Source organism: Taudactylus pleione, unplaced genomic scaffold, assembly GCF_031769625.1.
Source record: "Taudactylus pleione unplaced genomic scaffold, aTauple2 ptg001044l, whole genome shotgun sequence".
NCBI classification, from domain to species: Eukaryota; Metazoa; Chordata; class Amphibia; order Anura; family Myobatrachidae; genus Taudactylus; species Taudactylus pleione.
This window is the reverse complement of record NW_028285445.1, coordinates 767,531-788,857: the sequence shown is the minus strand read 5'-3', so window position 1 is coordinate 788,857 and position 21,327 is coordinate 767,531. Positions and strand designations below refer to the sequence as shown.

Here is a 21,327-nt window from a genome sequence, read left to right as displayed (position 1 = left end):
TTCATTATTTTGCTTGTTTGATTATTTAGAATTATGATCTCTCTTTTCAATTTCTACTATTCTATTACTACCTGTGCACAGAACCGGCTCGTCCTTGTCTATGTCTCTGCTTATTTACCCCATAGATGACTTTGGCTAGCTTCCACCTACACTGATTTTGACTTGTTCCTGATACCTTCCACTATGGCATCTGGGATTCTAACTTGCTACCAGATCACTTACACGTTGATTATGAACATTAGTTAAAAAGTTGGGGGCCTATTTATGTATCTTCGCATAAGCAATGAAATACAATTTTGCAGCAATTTATCAATAATTTCATGTCAGGATAGTAGAGCGCGATAATTAACATTTCATCTCGACGTGAGCGCCAGAGCAATTCATCATTGCTCCGGTGCGGAGACAGCTTATCCGATAATCAACTGTCTCTACTAATGCTAGTGAATACTTTCACTGCTCCATTTGGAGCAGAGAAACTAGAGCACCTGAGTGACCTACAGGTCACTCATGTGCACAAAAGCCCCGGTGTCCGGCGGAAAGAGCCGGACAGGGGCGGATACCATAGGGAAGGATCGGGTTGCAGAAGATGATGAATGTTCCCGCAGTCAAGCTCCAATAACATTGCACTTTTGGAGCTTGATGAATTCTGTCTAGTGTATGGGGACAGCGGGCTATTCCGGGAGAGAAAGGTAAGCAGGAGATATCTGTGATACTAGTGTATGGGGACAGCGGGCCATTCCGGGAGAGAAAGGTAAGCAGGAGATATCTGTAATACTAGTGTATGGGGACAGCAGGCCATTCCGGGAGAGAAAGGTAAGCAGGAGATATCTGTGATACTAGTGTATGGGGACAGCGGGCCATTCCAGGAGAGAAAGGTAAGCAGGTGATATCTGTGATACTAGTGTATGGGGATAGCAGACTATTCCTGGAGAGAAAGGTAAGCAGGAGATATCTGTGATAGGGTATGGGGACAGCGGGCCATTCCAGGAGAGAAAGGTAAGCAGGAGATATCTGTGATACTAGTGTATGGGGACAGCGGGCTATTCCAGGAGAGAAAGGTAAGCAGGAGATATCTGTGATAAAATTAAAATTTTCACCTGCTTTTGTAGAAATTAAGTGATGATGAATAGACCCCATACTGAGTGTCATGTTTAATGTTATTTACAAAGTACAGAGAGAGCAAATGAATGAAGACAACTACAGTACATGCACAAATTCTGTCTTTCCATCTATTTATGCTTCATATCGGTGGCAGATTTTGCCTAGAGTCTGCAGGCTGCAGCCCAACCCCCCCTCCACAAGCCAGTTCTGCGTTGAGTATGCTAGCACTACCTGGGTTCTAGGGGCTAAAGTGGATGCAGTCCCTAGAAGCTGGGTTTTGCGTGCATGCCCCTGCCTCCCTGTTAGATTGTTCGCACATTTCGCAATGGACACTGCCACCAGAAATAAATAGCAGCCGGGCAACCTCCTCTATATTTAAGGTAGGTGCTGCCACTGCTACATATTGTTAATCTGGAATTATCCCAAGATGTTTTCTTTCTACATTGTCAGGAGGCTGGTCACTTTAATGTACTGTACACATGAACTGCAGCTTTCAATCATACTAATTTCTTTACATGCCAGAAGAAAATCACCAGTTAGAATACCAATATAGATTTTAGGTTTTTCGGAATATATGTTCCTTTTTGTATTACACATTTAAATCCATTAAATTAAACTCGTACTTGCCTACTCTCTCAGAATGGCCAGGAGGATCCAAAAAAACAGGTGGCTCTCGCGACCACCAGGAAAGCCTCCTGGGGTCTTGGGCCACCCATCCCCACGGCCGCCTTCTTCCCCAAGACCCCGGGAGACTTTCCGTGGCCAATGACGCAATTCGCTCTGTTCCCCCGCTACACAATGCCGGTAATCTCGGTGTTGCACAGCGGGGGATGGGGCTACTATGACGACTCCAAACCAGCCCATCTCCACCGAGTCCCACCCACTGTTGGCCCCAGACCCGCCTCCACCGAGCCCCGCTCCCAGCAGTGACCACCTGGATGCCTCCTCCTGAAGCAGACAGCCCAAAGGTCAGCAAGTATGATGAAACGTCCTCTGTTGGCTGTCCATGATATCTGTACTTTATCATTCCAAAATACTGAGATCTTCTCTTTTCCCTCTTTTGTTATCCAACTCTATTGAAGCTATTTTGAGGCACTGAGTGAATATGTGTGGTTTTCAAATACCATGTAAAGTACTTGTTCATATTGCAATCCATATCATTCTGATGCTCCACTCCTCATGGACTGCTCTACAAAATCATCTGACATTTCTGAAGGATTTTCAGTTAATATTTGTAGGCAGAATCAAAACTGCTAAATTCCAAGTACAGTGTAAACATGCCTTAAACGTCTCAAACTGAATTATGATATTCGGGGGCAGTTTATTAAGTCCTTCCAAACAAATTAATTTCCTTTCCTTACCAAATAGAACAGGACATGATAAAGTGGCTCATAAAATCTTTTAACGATTTACTAAGTTGCAGTAGTAAAGATGCCCCTACACAACCCGTTTTCAAACAAAAGTTTTTGTACAGCAGTGGTATAGTGGGAAACAGCCTGGGTCTTTTGATGATCGACTTTTTTTTTTTTTTTTTAAAAGGCCAAGCAGAAAAATAATCTATGATATATGTTTGTATACAGTATAGGTTATTATCTATTTAGCAATACCCTCTTGTATTAAAAAAAAAATGGACTAAAATAGAGTATATGGAAATAATTCAGTAATTCTTAAGAGCCATTCAGCTAAATACATTGTAAAGCTGCATACACACACAACGATTTTGTTACCAACGATTTTATGAATGATTTTCTGTCAGATTATCTGTCAGATTTTTTAAAGTGTAATGAACGATTTTTTTTAACTACAAACGATTTTTGCATATTAACTTAATGAAAATCGTTGAGTTGACACGTCTGACTGAACTACAAACATGAACGCGCATGAACGATAATCGTTCATCGTTTGACTCAGAAAGTGAATGATTTTTTCAAACGATTATCGTTAAATGATATCGTTTAACGATAATTGTTCAAAAAATCCTTTGTGTATGCAGCTTTAAGGTGCATACACACACAACGATTTTTTTAACGATTATCGTTAAACGATATTGTTTAACGATAATCGTTTGAAATAATCGTTCACTTTCTGAGTCAAACGATGAACGATTATTGTTCATGCGCGTTCACGTTTGTAGTTCAGTCAGACGTGTCAACTCAACGATTTTCATTAAGTTAATATGCAAAAATCGTTTGTAGTTCATAGAAATCGTTCATTACATTTAAATGAACATCGTAAATGAACAACTTTAGTAAACGATTTTAGTTACATTTTTTCAAGGTAGAAAATCGTTTACTAAAATCGTTCATTAACTCAATCGTGTGTGTGTATGCAGCTTTAGTCATAAGCATTTCAAAAGTTTTTCAATAAAAATAACAAGAATGAGAAAGCTACTTTGTTAGCAAATTATGATTACACACCTTTCAGAACAATGGCCCTCATTCAGAGCCACTCGCTAGCGGCAGTACGCTCGTTCCGAGCGATGTTCGCACATCTGCGCATGCGTACGGTTTTTAGTACGCATGCGCGAACCAGTCAGTGCGGCCGATAATCATTTGTACGCAATATAGCGAGTGCCTGCTATTTTGAGTGACAGAATGAGGCGTATGTGGGTGGTAACAGGGGAAGGTGCTTGAAAACGGGGAGTGGAAATCCGATCGCAGGCGTGCTTAAAGGTCAAAACGGGCGTTTTATGGGTGTGCATAATTAATACAGCAGCGTCATTGACCACGTCACTTGGTTTTTTTTAACTCAGAACTGCTCGCAAAATAGCGGTTGAAAAAACCAACCACAAGAATAGCGAGCAGTTCATATCCTGTTCGATGTACTCGATTAATCTAATAAATAGCGGACATGACGTATGGTGCGAGCGGCCAGGGGGCGTTTTTATCAAATAAACGAGCGTATGTTTTACTCGCTCGTTCAGACTTAGAGGTGTGAACAGACTGCAATGTGTGAACGGATCATTTGCATAGCCACCCCTTGTTTTTGAATGAACGAACGCAAATAGCGAACGGCTCTGAATGAGGGCCAATGTTCTATAGAGTTTTCTTTACTGAAGCAGTGCTGTCTTCTTGCTTGTCTGCTTTACTAAACATTGAAGTATTATATTTAATTTAAACTAAAGGCAGTATTTGACTTTAATATATTTAAAATGCAGTATATTATCATATTTGCCTGTTTGCGGGACGAACCCAGGGAAAAGCGCATGGGAGCAGATGACGCAATTTGTATCATGTCACCACAGTGTAATTTGAGTAATTAGCAGCGAGAGGTGTAGCCATGATAACACCTGAGGCCCCATACACTTATAAAGAAGAGAAGCAGAATATGGAACTACTTTCCACAGAGTTCAGGATGACTGCTTGAAATGTGTGAGTCTCCTGGACATTTTGGAAGAATATTCAAGTATGTGTGTTATACTTGGCTGAATAATATACAGTACGTAAAATAAATGGTGGTTATGCTCTTTCACTCCTCTGCATAAAGTTTTCATGTTAGGGGAAATGTTTCTCTAAATACAGTAGGTAAGCAATTTTGATTAGAAGCAGAAAATAGTGCACAATGGTTCCTTACATGTGTTATGCCGGGTACACACTAGATCGGGGTAGCCAACTTCGGTCCTAGAGACCTACTAACAGTTCACGTTTTCCAGACCACCTTGCACAACACATTTGAAAAGATCCACAGGTGGAGCTAATTATTTTACTTATGATTCTGTGAGGAGACCTGGAAATCATGTACTGTTGGTAGCTCTCGAGGACAAGGGTTGGCTACCCTTGCACTAGACATTATCTCGTCCGATCTGGCCGGATCGATATCGGTCACATTGTCTAGTGTGTACCTGCTATGTCGCTGACGATGCGTGCTCTTACGCGTCAGCGACATCATTAGCGAGGGCCATGCTGCCGAATGCAGCATTACCGCTGCCAGCATTGGCAAGTGTGTCGCCAACAAGCTCAGTACACACTAGACATCGTTTTTTGTGTACCGGCCTTAAGTGTCCCTCTAGTCCCCAGCACATTTTAAGTTGTGTACCCACTGTAAAGAAAAACAACTATTTTCACATACTATTGCTCTGGGAAACTAGCATAGTGGTATTTGTACAAATTTCACACTACATGGACCCTACTTCTGCTGTAGAACTATCCCCTTCGATTAATATTTAACGTTTGTTTCCCAGACTACTGTACTTTTTTAGATTAGGATCATTTATGTGTCATCTGATTCATTTGAGTGAGCAACATTGGGTCTTTATTACATGTGTTAAATTTGAATGTTTTTCTAATGTACTCATTATTAGTTTAAGCATAGGGAAAATACTTGAAGTCCAGCAGATCTGAGGTGAGCACCCAAGTCAGGAAGCAGCAAAGCTTTTTGCCCTCCTGTAAAGTAGAGAACACCCATGCAAAATTGCCTTCTCTCTTTATATCATTTACTGTAAGTCCAAGGTTCCCAAACTCAGGGCCTGAATCAGACCCGCTCGCAGGCGCATAGTGCTCACAAGCGGGTCGATGGTGTGCCAGTGCGCACGCGAGCCCCGGAGCGATGGCAAAAAGCACTCGCTCCAGCGCTCGCATCCAAAAGGAGCGGCTGTCGATGTTGATCGACAGCTCGCCCCGTTTGGAAGACGGGGAGGGGTAGTGGCTGGGCAAACGCAGGCGTTCCTGCAGGAACGCCTGCTGTTTGTGGGCGGCCCTACTGACATCACTCGTGATGTCAGTAGGTGGACTTCCTGCTCTATTAGAGCAGGAAGTCCACTGGGGCTTGCGGCCGCGAGACCCTAACGCAAGGGTCTCATCGCAAGTCCGATGGTCGCAATGGTCTTGACCATCGCGACCATCACCTGGCCGCTCGCATAAGCTGTGGGTGGTAACCCACAGCTATGCGAGCTGCCAAGAGGCCGCAACTAAAAAAACAAGCGCTCGCCCTGATTCAGATCGAGCGCTCGCTTTTTGCGAGCGCCTCTGAAACAGGGCCTCAGTCCTCAAGGCACCCTAACAGTCTAGGTTTTAAGGCTATCCATGCTTGACCACAGGTGACTTAATTAGTACATCAGTAAGTTTGATTTACCTGTGCTCAACAATGGATATTTCTAAAACCTGAAATGTTGGGGTGCCTTGAGGGCCGCATTTAAGTACTTATACCTCTAAATTACATTTAGCAGTGACAAACAGTGGCATGTCTACAATGGGTGCACTTTTCGGCCAGCGCTGCAGAAATCCCTGAGTATTATAAAAGATACATGCATACTGTTGCTATAACCCATCCCGGACTGCCTTGAAAAAGCATCTGGCAAAAGGTGCGTCAGTGATCCTCCTACTAAAAATCAATATATGTTACTGGATGAATGTGTAACTGATAGTTAGGCCAGATAGTGGGTCAGTCCTATCAGCTTATATCAACGTAAGCATGTGTCTTTTGTATCCAGCTATTTATATGTATAGCTTGAATTGCCTGTATAAAAGCTATTTAACTTTAGAATTATTATAATAAAGGAATCCGCGCTCACTTATAGAGTTGTGATGAGCTGCAATAATAGTCGATCCTGACTCTTGAGTCATACACAAATATTAGATATAATTAATGCGCTCAGTCTCTATTATGTGATATGTACATAGAAAGGAAATGAATGCCAATTATGTATATAATCAAAATTCAGCTTTTACTTATATTCTAAACATGCATTTCTAAAGTCACACAATACAATACAAGGCTCTTAAAGATAAATTCTAATAGAAAAAATACGACACAAATTTAGTAGATGAGGCTTACAACAAAGCAGAGACACTCGTGAGAGATGAATTACTAGAGTACAAACACAAGAGACAACAAAATATGGAGCATTACAGTTGTAGCTTTATAACACAATACACTAACGATGCAGACCAACTTCGCAAAATACTAAACAAACATTGGCATATTTTACACCAAGATGAAATATTAATGGATTTAATACCAGAAAGACCACATATGGGACCTCATTCAGAGTCGGTCGCAGCGGCTGCACGGTCGTACGCCACCGATGTTCGCTATACTGCGCATGCGTAAAGTTCACATTGCGCGTGCGCAAACTAGCCGCTGCGGTCAGAAATTTTTCTCTCCTTGAACACAGCCAGGTCGGTAGTTTGAGTGACAGATGGAGGCGTTTGTGGGTGGTAACAGGGGAAGGTGCTTGAAAACGGGGGAGTGGAGATCCAAACGAAGGCGTACCTCATTATGCGAACGGCGTTTTATGGGAGTGCATACGGATTATGGGAGTGCAAAATTAACAAAGTAGCGTCATGGCACATGTGACATGGGAGGTTTTTACACTGACATGATCGTAGAGCTTAAGAGAGGGTATGGTCAACCTTAAGCTCTACGACCAGTGCCGATGGTTCCCGATGGTCTCGATTAATCCTTATATGCCCGGAGATGACGTGCAATGCGTACGAGAAGGGGGCGTATTTTTTTGTCTTCCGACCGCTTCCTCCCCTTGGTCGGCCAACTACCGATCCGAACTTAGGGACGCAACTTGCGAGGGAATCATTTGAATATCCGGCCCCTTTTTCCGTACGACCGTGCGGCCGCTTCGACCGACTCTGAATGAGGTCCATGATCTTTAAGAAGGCAGCAGACATTAAAAGTAAAATTGTCAAAAATCATTTCTTGAAATTACAACCAACTCAGATGACTTTAATGAATGAACAATGAAAAGGGGGGCCTTCCACTGTAATGCATGCATTACGTCAGTGGCGGGCTGGACCGGGGGGCAGGGTGCCATCTGCCTCCCCCTCGGGCCGTTACATTTGTGCAGCACTAGGGCCGCATACTGCATATACCAGTGACAGCCGGGGAGGTTCCTGTGCCTGCTTCCCAGCTGTCACTGTCAGGCTGCAGCAGTGCAACTAGATCAAGAGGGAGCCAGCCCAGCAGACACAGATAGTCACTGGAGAAACTACAGGGTGGTCCCCCGGAGGTATGTGCTGACCACATATGTGTCAGCACCAGAGCCGTAACTAAATTTTTTGGTGCCCTGTGCCAGAAAGAGCATTGGCGCCCCCCTCATTTATCAAAGGGACATAATGCACCCAAAAAAGGGCCATGGCTTCATGGGGAAGAGATAGGGGAGGTCAGAAGATGCTGGGGATGAAATAAGAGGAAGCTACAAGCAAGAATGATAATAAACAGAAATTTGACAGGCCCAAACAGCGCCCCCTGACCTGTGGTGCCCTGTGCGATGGCACCGGCCGCAATACCCTAGCTACGGCCCTTGTCAGCACATACACTCACTGTAATAGCTATGAATCTGTCGGAAGAAGGGAGGGTGGGAGGGGCGTTAGGGAACCACCTGCTGAGCCTGAAACATTGAGAGATCAGTGCTTTTAGACAGGGGGGTGTGGTGTGGGCAGAGCATGCCCACAGTATGGAGCACTGATGATCTCTCAATGTAATGCAGGCTCAACAGGTGATTTCCCCCCCCTCTGTGTGTTCTGTGTTAGGGAGAATGGTGGGGGGAGAGCTGTCCAGAGTGAGTGGGGAGAGTGTTTGTGTGAGGGGGGATCTGAGTAAGGGGGAAGATCTTTGTGAGGTGGGGGATCAGAGTGAGGGGGATCTGTATGGGTGCAGCACTGTGCGTGTGTGACAAGGTGATCTCAGTGATTGGTGAGAGGTGTGTGTGTGGGGGGGATCAGGGGGGGTCCTAGTCTCGATAATTATAATTTCTTGCCACCAATATTGCACGTGTGTGTGTGTGTGTGTACATATAAAAGGATATAATATGCACCACACCAAACTCTTAACTTGTCTCTGGGTGAATGGGATGAACTTACGCCCCTGGGTGCAGTGGTTGGATGTTGTATGACGCAATCGCAGTTTGTCAGTGTGAAGAGGAGCCGGTCAAGAAGCTGAGGAGCTGCAACCAGCGACACACAGCACACCAGCCATATGCTGGTAGTAACGTAGTAACACTGTTAGCAGGACAGCTGGAAGAGGCAAGTCTGCTGTTGCTGGCTACTATAGAGGCAGGCTGTGCATGTGAGGCCATGGCATTTACTAAGTCCTGACAGTGACAGTTGCACTGGCAGCAGCAGTCATCCCTCTCATGTCTGTGTGTGTCTTCCCTCCTTACTGTCTCTCTAATTTCTATCCCCCTTCTGTCTCTATCAGCTATTATAATATATATATATATATATAAAAATAAAATATTGTTATGTATCCACAGTCTCCCTACCCCCGAAATGTGTTACCTGCTCCATTTCTTCCTCTATGTCAGTGGTTCTCAAACTTGGCCCTCGGAACCCGACACAGGTCACGTTTTCCAGGTCACCTAGCAGATGCACAGGTGTAATCATTACTCACCGACACATTTTAAAAGATCCACAAGTTGAGCTAATTATTTACATTTGTGATTCTGTGAGGAGACCTGGAAAACATGCACTGTTTGGGGTCCTGAGGACTGAGTTTGAGAACCTTTTAAATAAATGATAATAATAATAACCTGTGCTCTATGTGCTCCCCAGATCCTATTTTCCTATTTGGAGTTGTGGCCTTTGCTTGCCAATTGGGTGCAGCCAAATAGAGGAAGCAGGGTTGAAATAAATGTAGTGTAGGGATATACATGTGCACTGTGTGTCCTTAACTAAACTGAATCGCTTAACCATATACGGTCCTGCTGCTAAAGGAGCCGTTTAAAGAAAAGAAATCTCAATTCAGGAGTACTTTAATGCACAGGTAGCGTGACTGCATACTGGCTAATAAGAACAAATGAGAGTGGGGGTCAGAGGAATGTGCCTCTCCCCTTTCTTTGGCTGTCCTGGTGCTGATGATCCATTTCATCATCGCCGCTATGTCAACAACGCCATAAGTTATTGCCGATGCCCATGTCTTGTTTAGCACACGGACATAATCAGGTGATCTGCAGTGCTTTTTACAGAGGGAATGGCTGCCCCCAGTGTAAGCCATGAGCGGAAAGGCATAACGCTATTACACTGTGCATGCACGGCTGTTGGTTGGTGCATATGTCACTGGAGGCTGACGGAGAGGGATACAGAGCACCCCTCTCTACAAGAATTTGCTAAATAGTAGCCCATAGGTTACTATAGGATATTGGGCCTGATTCAGCAAGGAACACAGTTGCAAATATGTACGCAATCCGTCGATTGTTGTGTTCTGCGCATGCGTATGCATGAACTAGCAATTGTGATGAAAACTGCATTTCCAGAGGCTGTGCAGACCCAGAGCAAAGTGATTGACAGGAAGTGCCGTTTGTGGGTGGTGATGGGGGGTGGTCGGGCGAAAGAAGGTATGCCAGTGCGTTTCAACAACGTTACATGGGCGTGCATAAATTACCCACTGCGATACCTGACTCTTCCTGAGGTCTCATAGCATATGCAGTCTGGAGATGGCATTACCCTATCGGGTCAAGCTCCTAAATGCTTAACAATATGCTGGTAGAAAATCCGGGGCCACTTGCTTGTGTTTGCCCCCCAGGCTGAAAGTTGCCAGCCAGCCCCTGAATTACGTGCAAAACAACTAAAGTCAAATCCACCTTCCATTCAAATAAAACTAAGAAAATCTTTCATGTCAAGGAACATATCACATGTAACAGTCAGAATGTGATTTATCTTGCAGAATAACCATGTGGGTTGCAATATGTGGGTCGTACAATTCGGAACCTGAAAACACGTACTGAAGAACACATTATTAATATTAAAAAGGGCCTTGAAACACACAGCCTGTCACAACATTTAAAAGAGTCACACGACAGTGACCCTAGAGGCCTCAAAATAATGGGCATTAAACAGGTACAGTAGTAAAATACTGGAGAGGTGGTGATCATGAACATGCCATAAATAAAGAGGAATTAAAATGGATATGCACCCTGAAAACCATAACCCGTCTGGCCTAAATAGGGATAATGAGGTCAGGTCAATCATTATGAACTGAATCATTAAATCAATATATCATCAAGCCTGTGTACATTAGGACCATGGGAATCCATCACCTCATATGATAAAATTGAATCTATACATTAAGGAATATTTCTCAGCAGTCTTATAAAATACCTGTAGAACTGCGATGTAATTATATAATCCATCCACACGCATGACACACTAGTGTGTATGGAGATTTGACACTAGTCAGTGGGACCGAACGACGCAGCAAGAGGTCCTCTCAAATGGTCCTTGGTTGTGGCCCCCAAATCATGAGGCTTGGTGCAATTTTGCGGAACTCATTGTTTTTTTCCTCTTAAGTTTAGACTAACCTTTCCATAGGTTCCTGGTCAGCAAGCTGGATGGTTGACACATGGTGACCTGTCTTTACAAAGTCCCTCAAGGGGTCGAAATGTTGACTACTACATGGATTTGGTTATGTGTACTTTTTACATTAAAATATCTTTTGGACTATTTCTCCTTCATCCACTAAGGGGACACTGGAGCCTCAGTACAATGGGGTATAGAAGTGGGTTAACTGGGAGCTGTCACCTTTAAAAAATCTGAATGGTAGCTAGCTCCTCCCCCTCTATACCCCCCCCCCCCAGGTCAGTGTATAATTTGTGCCCTGGGAGCTGGACCTATGCTCCTTAGGGCTCTCTATAACAAAAACGAACGTCAATCAATGCATTGAGGATACAGACAGGCAGCTCACTGCCCCTGCCTGTCTGCACCGATGGAGCTGCCGGGGAGACCTCACCACAGCTGCCTGCGGTGTGCGCTGAGGTCTCCTGCTACAGAGACCTCAGTCTCTGGGGAGTCCCTAGATGCGCTGCATGCGGCGCACGTCGCGGGCTCCCCCAGCGTAAATCCCGCCATCGGTAGCCACAAGGTTAGTGCGTCCTGGCTCCCTGAATAACAGGTGAGCCAGGACTTCAGGCGGATACACATAGAAGCAGCACCGTTAGCGCTAGGAACGGGCGCCATAGCGGAGGGGGCGGAGCCTAAGGCGGACTTCTGCTCCTGCCTCCCAGCAGCCCCAGGACGCTGGTGGCCATTTTAAGTACACCTGCTGCACTTGGACACTGCACAACGGCTCTAAAAACAGGCCAGTAATGAAGGTTTTCCTGCTTGTTAATAGCACTATTATTTAGTGCTGCAAAGGGTACATAGCATATCTCCCTCTGTGGCCCCTTTTCCACTGTGTAGTCTCTGTATTATCTGTCCCTTCACCTACTGTGTGTGTGTGTGTGTGTTACAGAGTACTGCAGCATGTCTTCCAAACGATCCAAAGCTGCACAAAAATCCTTCTCCTGCAAAAAATGTGCAGAGAAGTTCACACAGGGACAGTCTGACACTTCCCTGCTGTGTGACAAGTGTGTTTCTCAGCCTCAGACTGCTGACACACCAACTCAACCTATATGGTCTGAACAAATTACATTTGTCAAAACTGTCTGCAGAGCTCGAAGCAGCTCGCAGAGACAGGGAGGTGATCAGACAGAAATCATCCGAACCAGATTGGGCTTGTTCTTTAGCCAGATCTGTGGAGGGACTTACTGAAGTTATGTCCCAGGCCCCTTCTGCAGAATCCCTTACACTGGGATGATTCAGATGAGGAAGAGGTGCAGGAGCCAGAAGAGGGCGAGGTTCAGGAAGATGTGGTTCAGATTCCTGATGAGTCAGAACCTATATCTCAGGGCGTAGATGCATTAATCACTGCAGTATGCCAGGTCTTACATATAGAAGACTTAGAGGTGACTACTAAACTGTCTATTTTTGGTAAAAGATTTAGACAGGTTGTCACTTTTCCAGCATCAGAGGAGTTGGATGATATCCTAAACTCAGTGTGGAAACACCCTGATAAGAAGCTTCAAATTTCAAAGAAACTTTTGTCTTATTATCCATTTCTGCCTGAAAGTAGGAAATTATGCGAAACTCCTCCAGCAGTGGACCCCTCAGTGTCCCGTCTTTCTAAAAAGTCAGTATTCCCTGTGTCTGGGGCTGTATCCTTAAAATAATCCTCTGACAGGAAGCTGGAAAACATGTTAAAATCTATATATACAGTGGCAGGAGTATCACTGCGTCCAGCGCTAGTTAGCTGTTGGGTAAATAAGGCTGTAGAAGCCTGGGCTACACAACTTGCAGAGGGTCTTAAGTCCCGAACGCAGACTGAAGATCTCATTCAGCTGGCCGAACAGATTGCAGAATCAGCCGCTTTCCTTGGGGAAGCTTCTCAGAACATATGTGGTCTTTCTGCTAGATCTTCAGCTTTAGCTATATCAACTAGGAGAGCTCTTTGGCTGCATCAATGGCAAGCAGATGCAGAGTCTAAGAGAGCAGTAGAGGCTCTTCCCTTTACGGGGACATCCTTTTCAGGACAGAGTTATATAAGTGGATCTCACAAGCTACAGGTGGTAAATCCACTTACCTACCATCTGCTGCTCCTCCCCCTAGATGACCTACAGCAGGACCTTCCTTTCGGTCTTTTCATGTCCCTGGAAGGTTTAGAGGACGCTCCAGAGGAGCTCCGGCCTTCTCCCGCGGCTCTAGAGGCCGTGGAAGAGCTTCAACATCCTCTACATCCGGGTCCCAGCAGGACAAGGCTGCAGCAAAGCCTTCCGCATGACGCTCTCTCATTTGGGGGATCCCAGGGTGGGAGCTCATCTTCTGCACTTCAAAGAAGTGTGGATCAAGTCTTGCCAGGACGCCTGGGTCAGGGACATCATTACTCACGGTCTGAAGTTGGACATCAGAATACAACCGCCTTCTCGTTTTTTCACAACTGGTTTACCTCTGGCATCAGAAAAACGAGTGGTAATTCTAGAAGCAATACAGAAGCTGTTATTGTCTCAGGTGGTAGTGAATTTTCCGACCCATCAGAGAGGTCAGGGTTTTTATTCCAGCTTGTTTGTGGTGCCCAAGCCGGACGGCTCAATGAGACCCATTCTCAACCTCAAGGATCTAAACTCTTATCTTCGAGCCTTCAAGTTCAAGATGGAGTCTTTCCAGTCTGTTGTAGCAGGACTCGAGAAGGACGAGTCTCTTGTGTCCCTAGACATAAAGGATGCCTATCTCCACATCCCCATCTGGCCTCCTCATCAGACATTTCTTCGGTTTGCGGTCCTAGACTCTCATTTGCAATTTCAGGCCCTACCTTTCAGTCTTTCGTCGGCTCCAAGAGTGTTCACAAAAGTGATGGCTGTTATGATGGCCCTGCTGCGTCTTCAGGGGGTCGTCATTGTTCCATACTTGGACGGTCTCCTGATCAAGGCCCCGTTAGTAGCTCGCTTGTTACTGGACATTCAGTTAACGCAGAGTCTTCTCTTACAACACAGGTGGATTCTAAATTTCCAAAAATCCTCCCTGATTCTGACACAATGCCTGCTGTTCCTGGGCATGCTATTGGACACGGTGGAACAAAAGTTATTTCTGCCTCAGGGCAAGGTCTCCTCCATGCAGCACATGGTACGTCTGATTCTGCGGCATCGCAGAGTGTCTGTACATCTCTGTATCCGCCTTCTAGGGAAGATGGTGGCGACTTTCGAGGCAATTCAATATGCGATATTTCACGCCCGCCCTTTTCAGTTGTACCTTCTTTCCCAGTGGTCAGGATCCCATCTCTTTCTCCACCAGCGAGTCCTCTTGTCTCCCCAAACTCGAATATCTCTCATTTGGTGGTTGAATCCCTCTCACCTGCTGGCAGGAAGACGGTTTGCAGTGTGGGATTGGATTCTCCTCACCACAGACGCAAGTCTGGGAGGGTGGGGAGCAGTGACCCTGGGGAAACATTTTCAGGGGCACTGGACTCAGCGAGAGGCAGGACTTGCCCATAAATGTTCTAGAATTAAGAGCAGTGTTTTATGCTCTCCAGCTGGCGCATCCTCTGTTGCAGGGTCAGGCAATCAGAGTACAGTCGGACAATGCCACATTGGTGGCTTATATAAACAGACAGGGCGGCATCAAAAGCAGGGCCGCCATGAGAGAAGTAAGCAGAATTCTGCTTTGGGCAGAATAATTCACAGTGGCGATCTCTGCAGTCTTCATCCCAGGAGTGGAAAATTGGGAGACCGACTACCTCAGTCGGCAGGACATTCATCCGGGGGAATGGTCGCTCAATCCTCAGGTATTTCACCAACTGACTCTGAGGTGGGGCCGACCGCAGGCCGACCTCTAGGCGTTGAGGTTGAACCACCAATTACCAATTTACTGTTTCCGGACCAGGGACCCACAGGCAGCAGCAGTGAATGCACTGACAACACCATAGACGTTTCACTACATATACCTATTCCCTCCTTTCCCGCTCATTCCTCGATTGCTTCAGAGAATCAAACATGAGAATGTCAAGGCTTCTAATAGCTCCAGATTGGCCCAGACGAGCGTGGTACTCGCAGATGAGGAATCTGTTGGTAGACGAGCCGTGGCTGCTCCCTCTACAAGACGACCTCCTTCTTCAGGTGCCGTTTATTTATCAAGACTTAAGGCGGCTTAGTTTGACGGCGTGTCTATTGAAAGGGCCGTCCTCAGGAACAAGGGTATCCCGTCAAATGTGATTCCTACCATGATTCGGGCTCGGAAAGAAGTTACATCTCAACATTACTGTCGCATATGGAAGACTTATGTAGCTTGGTGTGATGGACGTAATTCTCCTCCATCAGTATTTAAGGTATCACGTCTTCAGGCTGGTTTAACAGCAGGCCTTCATCTTGGTTCCTTAAAGGTACAGGTTTCCGCATTGTCAATTTTCTTTCAGAGGAAATTGGCCTTATTGCCGGATATCCAGACTTTCTCCAGGGTGTAATCAGAATTCAGCATCCTTTTGTGCCTCCTATTGTACCATGGGACTTAGACTTGGTATTGGATTTTCTCCAGTCTGAAACCTTCGAGCCGTTACAGAGGGTGGAGATAAAGTACTTAACTTGGAAGGTGGTTCTTCTTTTGGCACTCGCCTCAGCGAGGCGTGTGTCTGAACTAGGTGCTTTATCATGCCACCCTCCTTATCTCATTTTCCACGAAGATAGGGCGGAGTTGCGCGCACACAAAAGTCCTTCCTTCCAAAAGTAGTATCTGCTTTTCATATAAATCAACCAATTGTGGTCCCTGTGCTTAAGAATGAGTCTCCAGCCTCTAAGTCTTTAGATGAAGTCTGAGCGCTCCGGATTTATGTCGACAGGATTGCTTTGCTACGAAAATCCGATGCTTTGTTTGTTCGGTTTGATTTGGCCCGTCCAGGTTGGCCAGCTTCCAAACAAACCATTTCCAGATGGATTCGTCTGACTATCAGACAGGCTTATGTGGTGGCTTCAAGACAACCACCGGTTTCCATTACGGCGCATTCAACGCGCTCAGTAGGACCTTCATGGGTGGCTGCTTGCGGGGTTTCTTTAAACCAGCTTTGTCGAGCAGCCACTTGGTCCAGCAAGCATACTTTTCTAAAGTTCTACCGCTTTGATACTTTTGCGGCCTCCGCTTCAGAGTGTGGCCGTGCAGTTTTGCAGGGTTCTTAACGCTCTCCCACCCAGGATCTGAGCTCTGAGACGTCCCCATTGTACTGAGGCTCCAGTGTCCCCTAGTGGATGAAGGAGAAATTAGGATTTGGGTACTTACTGATAAATCCCTTTCTTCGATTTCACAGGGGACACAGGACGCGCACCCTGTGCTTCTCTACCTGCATTAGTTACTGTTTTCCAGGTTCAGACGGTTGTTTGTGTTTCCGTTGTCTGATTGGAATGTTGTTTTTTCTTTTATTCAACTTCTTTGTAAATGAATGCTGTAGCTTTTCTGTCTCCTTCTCCTTAGTTTCCAGCTGCCCTCGGGCACAGTTTGTTTAGACTGACCTGGGGGGGTATAGCGGGGGAGGAGCTAGCTACCATTAAGATTTTTTAAAGGTGCCAGCTCCCTGATAACCCACTTCTATACCCCATTGTACTGAGGCTCCAGTGTCCCCTGTGGAATCGGAGAAAGGGATTTATCGGTAAGCACCAAAATCCAAATTTTTCATTAATTGCGGTGAGTGCCCTCTTTGGCTGTAATAAGCCTAAACTATGGATATTTAATTGGAGCACCTTTTGGTTGTCTCCCTAGTGGAGCACCCCATGGATCACTTACCTTTTGGATGTGAGTGCTGTAATATATTTCTACTATACTAATATATATATATATATATATATATATATATCTGTGGTTCCCAAACATTTTTGAATCAGGGCACCCTAGAGTGTCAGCATATTTTCCCCAGCACCCCTGAGCCAAAAGTTTCTTATTGAGAAATTCAGCAAATATCAAATTAAGTAAATTGAAACTACGTTCTTGTCATCATAATAATTATGGTGCATACACACGGTCAGATTTTTCCTTCAGATATGAACGATAACGATTTAAAAATCGTTCAGTCGTTCATATCTGAAGGAAAATCGTTCATATCTGACATGCCTGAACGATGGACGATCAACGATGCGCGTTCCCGATGGTCAGATAACGATTTCTGACATCTGATGTGTTTGCAGTCAGACTTGGACGATTCCATTCATTTTAATGCAGTCAAAAATCGTTCAATCGTTCAAATCGTTCAAAACTTTGGTAAAATCGTTCAAATCGTTCAATCGTTCATCTGACAAATCTGACAAGTCTGACAAATCTGACCGTGTGTATGCTCCATTAGAAAGTGGATTACTGTCTAAGAAATTTGTATAACTTATTATAAATAAGAGAACTAAGCGTCAAAGATCAATTATGCTACAGTACCTGCTGAATATGGCTATAAGAACAAAAGATTATCTAAGGATATGTTATATGCACAATAAGCCTTTAAGAGTAACCCGCATGGGGGCCAAAAAGGGGTATTTCAATGGTGAAATTCAGTGTAAGCCTAAAAATCAAGCTCTGTCTACTTAGCATCACAAGGCAAGATTAAAACAAGAACAAACATCTTACAAAGTAAACAGTGAAAACTCATTGATATCTATTATTCTCTAACAAGCATAACCTGAATCTGTCAAATAAATGTTAGAATTGCCAACATAATAAGAGGAGACAACAAATCAGCACAGTATTGAATACATACTGAAAATCTATTAATACATATTACTCTTTAACACACCATAATATGAACCTGTCAAATAAATATTGAATTGCCAGCAAGATCGGAGGTGACAATAAATCAGTACAACATTAACCTTGATACTCCATGCATTTTGAAACGATGTAATACTGCATTCATTGATTTGATATGTCATACAAGCTATTATAGTAGCACCATAACATAACCTATATGTTCCGCTGGAACTCCAATGCAATGAGTGGGATATGGAAGGATCAGTACCGCTTAGTTTACCAATGCATTGACTAATTAATATGAATACATTGATCACATTCTGATCGTGTATTAATGGCATAGCAAATGCTTATTGGACACATGTAGTGTTTGCTATGTTTTCACATACACTAGAAAAGTTTTTTTGGGGAAAGACTGTGCCAGTGAGACATATAGCTAAACAGAATTAATCAATTTAGTAGATTTAATAAATATAATAAATTCATAGAGGAATGGCTGAATATAACTACCAATTTATGGCTAAATAAGTATACAATCACATATAACATTCATAGTAATAGCAGCATATTTGAGCAGATAACATATACACATAGAACCACAATAAAGAATATATAATAAGAAGATAATGAGTGAATAGAGTCTTTTGACTTTGTTGTAATGAGTTAAACAATGGGGACTTCTGTAGTAATAGTATCAATCAAAGTTCCTTTAAGCCGCGTATCCATTTACCGATTAAACAAAGCGATTGAACAATTACGACATTGTAATCGTTCACTAATCATGCATAAATCGGGCAGTTTAATGTCGGAAACAACCAGTGATGCACGCTCCCGCTGGTCGTTTCCAACATCAATCATCACCTGAACATGCCGGTCAATCTGACTATAACAACAGATTGGGCGTGTTCGGGAATGAGGGAGGGTGCCTGCAGTGAACAACATATCGTTCAGTGTAGGCACTACAGGGGATGAGGAACGACTGTATGATTACAATGTTGTAATTATACTGACGTTCCACTATCTGCTAGTGGATACGCAGCTTTAGAGTATTTGTTTATTTGATTTTAAAGAAAAAAGTTCTTGTTTATTCCAGAGAAATGTACTGTGATTGGGATCCACAGATACTGAGTGTTTTTTTGATACAATGTAACTTGTGAAGCATAAGCTGCTGTTAGTAATTAGAAATACAAAATATTGAATACTCACCAGCGGCTGCACTATTCTATGTGTAATATAAGCGGCGGTGGAAAGTTCTCTACAGCCACTTTTTATCCAGGACAGGTTGCGCACATCTGATGTTTAATAGCCGGCAAAGTTATGGGAGAACTGGGTGGCTGCGGTAGCGCTAGCGGCGGTCTAGAATCAGCATGCTGCACTCCTCCCATATGAGGCCAACTTCTCACAGCCCAGCGGTGTAGCGTTAGGTTGTCATACAGATGTGTCCTCATACAACGAGCCTCCTTGCGCATTAAACAGCCCTTCTAATCGCGCAATGTTGTGGCATGACTCTGTGCTGAGCATCTTTTTGTGCGCCTTTTCACCTTCAAATACGTCTTATTCACACAGTGATGTGAATACTTAGTACAAACAGCTTCTGTTGATTAAAATGATATGCAGCATGCCTATGTTCTCTGCGTCTGCGGGTGTATCTGCATGCGAAACGCTAAGTTACAGTGTTACAAACGCTGACACTGTAATGTAATGTTACACATGCAGATACACCCTCAGCCGCACACAGAACATAGGCATGCTGCATATCATTTTAATCAGCAGTAGCTGCTTGTGTTAATTAAACACATCACTGTTTGAATAAGATTTGAAGGTAAAAAATCGCTCAGAGGCACATGGAGCTCCCGCGTTATGTGTGGCGCGACTTGTAGCGCATGGAGGATAGATGTATGTGGACACATCTGTACTTTCATGCTTGTATGTCCGTGTTAAGAGCGGGTTACTGGTGTTTCTCAGGAGTCAGGCTTGTTTCTCTTACACAAAGCGATCCGGATCATATAAAAGGGAACAAAAAAATAATACCTCGACTGGGTTAAACAGTGAGTGGTTTCTTAAAAATAGCAGGTGACTTAGTCTGGATCAACGCGTTTCGTCCATCCTTTTGGGACTTTACCAAGATCGCTGGGCTGTGAGAAGTTGGCCTCCTATTAGAGGAGTGCAGCGTGCTCCTCCTGAAGTGACAAGAGCCGAGTGCTGCAAGTGACATACTCCTGCAGCACCTGGCACCTGTCATAGAAGAGGAGCCGACCGTGCAGACTGGCAAGTCTCCGAGGGCAGCCCAGTATCTCCAGGGCTTCCACCGGAGTGTTGTGTTAGGAATCTTCTGTGAGGTCACATCCCCTTTATTTCTGTCACACACCCTTTTCAGCCAGATGCATCTCCGGCGCGCGAGGGATATTTGGAGTGCGCACCGGGTGTCACCAGACAAGGTGACGCCTCTGGGCAAGCATTATTCAGATGTGGTTCAACTCACACAAGTGTACCTCAATTCTACAGAGGTGACAGATGAACATTAATGCTCACATGCAATTGGCGGCGAAAAGTCGGAATCCGCGGAAAAAAAGTATCGCGGATGACGTCATTTCGCCAGGTGGAAAAGTATCTCCATATTCAATTGCAAACACTTTTCGCGTACACGAAAACACAATGCAATGTAATAGGTGAAAGAGATTCTACTATGAATGAGAAGAAGTGCAAAATCGCTATTTTGGGGTGCAAAGGTGGGGAAACCACTCTGCATCCTTGGTACAGCCCCCCAAAGGATAACTGCGTCAAAAAAAATCCCCTTTAAAAATGTGGAACACTCCAAAACAGTGACTTTGAAAATGGGGACGGAAAAGTACAAAGTTGGGGTACAAATATAAAAACTAGCAAAATAGACTTTGGGGGGTCTGCAAGTAGGGGTGAGGTGTTTTTTTGATTGCAGGTGCTTGCAACTGGTGGGGTTTTCACAATATTTTTAACTTCACTTTAGAGATTTTAAAATATGCTAGCACCCATTTTGAAGTACCCCAAATTTCACAAAAAATTACTGCTTTATGCCATTCTCCACCACTTGTGCAAAGACGCTAATTAGAAGTTATTGAAAAAACTGAAGTACCCCAAACATCTTTATTAGGCCTATTCGGGGACATCTACATTGATCCCCAATGTTAGTGCACCTTTTTTGGGGGGTTCAGGCTGATTTCCCCATTTCTGACAGCACTTTCCGCCTGTTCCGACATCACAGCTTGCCATTTTCGCGTACTTTGGA

The 21,327-nt window shown here is 44.4% G+C and overlaps 1 protein-coding gene across 2 annotated transcripts in view; it reads left to right on the top strand.

Moving 5' to 3' along the window:
• Positions 1-21,327, top strand: part of TPK1 (thiamin pyrophosphokinase 1) — a 702,648-nt gene that overhangs the window by 284,942 nt on the left and 396,379 nt on the right. The gene's annotated exons all lie outside the window — the stretch shown is intronic.